The following is a 2,598-nucleotide window of genomic DNA, read 5'->3' on the forward strand; positions in this document are numbered from 1 at the left end:
GAAGGATCTTAAATCCCACCCARTGCCACCYCTGCCATGGCAGGGACACCTCCCACTGTCCCAGGCTGCTCCCAGCCCCAATGTCCAGCCTGGCCTTGGGCACTCAAAGGGATCCAGGGGCAGCCACAGCTTCTCTGGRCACCCTGTGCCAGGGCCTGCCCACCCTCCCAGGGAACAATTCYTGCCCAATATTGAACCTAAGTTTCCCCTCTCCCAGTCTGAACGYCTTGGTCCTTGTCCTGTCACTSCAGTCYCTGAYSAGCTCTGGATTTCCCTCTCTCCCTTTCTGGGCCTGAGATTCGGTGGGGAAGAGAAGGAGAAAAATGAAAGAGAGAAAGGGGAAGTGGGGAAGGAGGGAAAGAGAAGGGGAAAGTGGGGAGGAGGCTGTGAAAAGAGGAAGGAAAGGAGGGAGGGGTGAGGAGCGAGCCGGCTCAGACGCCGGGATCTGCGGGCAGGAGCTTCCTCCTCCTGTCGGGACAGGTTGCGATAAATCTGAGTGCGCCTAAAAGCCCAGGAGCGGGGGAAGAAGGGTCCGTGCGGAAGTGGTGTCGGTCCCTGGGGCTCTCGGGCAGGTGACCCGCGGAGCAGACGGGGCGCCCCCGCTCCCGTAACCTTACCCGGCTACGGGAGGGGCCGGGGGGCCCGCGGGGCTCTCCCTGGGCCTGGAGCATATGGGGAGCTCTTGGAGGGGGCCCATATCTTGGAGGGGGCTGATTTCGTCTGCAGGTAGCCCGTGAGGAGGGGCCCGGGGAGCACAGCCGGCGGTGGCCCGGCACGGCTCGGCACTGGCCCCGGGGCTCCGCCGCTCCGGGCGAGGATGCGCAGGGGGCAGGGGACATTCCCGGGGGGGGGGGGGGGGTGATTCTGTCCTCGCTGCTTCTGTCACCGGTGGGGCCGAAACGCCCCCGTAGGAAAGCCGGGTCCCCACGATCCCCCCATGGCCGTCGGGGCTCCCCGGGGCCACCTGTTAGCGACAAGGACTGGCCCCTCCGGGCGCGAGCCGCGCGGGCAGCCGAGCGGGATTTAGCAGCTTCTGGCCACTGCCGACTTTTGCATCTGTCAGGGCGCTAATTATTGCCTTTAATAGAGACAAAGAACAGCTCCTAATGATGCTCCCTCTAATTCTCACCTGCTCCTGCCCTTCCTCCGCAGCAGCGCTGCCTCGCCGGAGCTCTGCTAATTGGGAAAGCTGCTCTGCTTATTGCGGCCTCCCCACAGATGGGGGGTGCAGGGGGGTGTAGGGCACGGTAACGSGGCTCCGGGAGCCAAACCGGGGCCGGGGGCTGCATCCCTGACGACAGCTCCCCGTCCTGCCCCCGGAGGGGCTCAGCAGCCCCGGGCAGCCGGGGGCTCGGCGAGGAGCTGCGGGGACTGCGGTGGTCTTTGCCCGCTCTCCCTTGGCTTGCAGCGGAGCCCGGTAGAAGCGTTCCCGTCGGGGGCACCGTCCCAAGGCGCCCGCAGACACCTGGATGCCCGCTCCCTGTTCTGGGCTTCCTCCCGCCGCGGGAGGAGTCAGGAACGGGGGGTTTGTGCCGGAGGATCGCAGAGCGGCTCAGAACCGACACCCTGAGGCGGCCCCTGGAGCCGGGGCAGCCCGGAGGCAGCCGAGGCAGGGAGGGCACCTGGGCAAGCAGCGCGGTGCTCGCCGTGTGTCCCCGGGGCTGGGCTGGCCCAGAACTGCTGGCCGGAGGGTGCTGGGGACGGGAGAATCCCTGTGGGCCCGGGGGTGTTCCCATAACCGCGGGGAGGGTGCCGGGRTGGGGGCACTCCTGCCCCAACCCCTCTTTCCTTGGCGGGAGGGGCTGTTTGGAAGGATGGAGTCGACCCCGCCAGAGCGCGGAGGGGCGGTGGAGCCCGCGGGGACCCCGGTCCGGCCCGGCCGCCGGGGACCGCCTCGGTTACAGAGGAAAAAAATCCAAAGCAAACAAAAATCCCCTGGGTCCGGATTGGCTCTCACTCCCCGCGGGTGTCTGCGCTCAGAAATCCCCCACGAGCCGGCAGAATTTATAAATAATAGTGTATTTATGCGATGCAGCCCTTAGTTATTTTAAATAAATGTCCAKCCGTTTGTTGGTTTGCAGAGAGAGATGAGAAAGGCTCTACCCCGGCGAGGACTCGGATCTTGCGGGCTCCTGCCCACCCGCACCCCCGAGAGCACCGTGGGAACCTCAGCCCGTCCCGGAGCCCCCCGACCTCCTTTTCCTCAAAAGCACGGCAGCGCTTTGCTCGGGATGTGCGAAATATCTCCTGCCCAAATACCCGCATCCAGAACTGCCAAAATCCCCCCGGGCCACGGACACGAGAGACCTCGGGAAGGGAGAAAAAAAAAAGGGGTTGTCTCCAARGAGTTTTGCTTTCCGTGGATTTTCGTTTGGTGGGTTTTTGGTTGAAGGTCAAATGAGCAGAAGCCATCGCAGTGAGCGAACTCCCCAGCGCCTGGTCGAACGTTTCCTCTCCCCGAATTAATATTTAATGAATAGTTCTCTTTTGCCAAGCGCTGGATTCGATAGACAAAAATTTGCCCGTTACGGACGCGGTACCTGTTTTCCCTTGCAGCCCTGGTTCTGAAGGGAACAAATGAGGAAGGAAAAAAGCCCC

Source organism: Malurus melanocephalus, unplaced genomic scaffold (genome assembly GCF_030028575.1).
Source record: "Malurus melanocephalus ecotype Western Australia unplaced genomic scaffold, MMel_1.1 scaffold_623, whole genome shotgun sequence".
NCBI lineage: Eukaryota > Metazoa > Chordata > Aves > Passeriformes > Maluridae > Malurus > Malurus melanocephalus.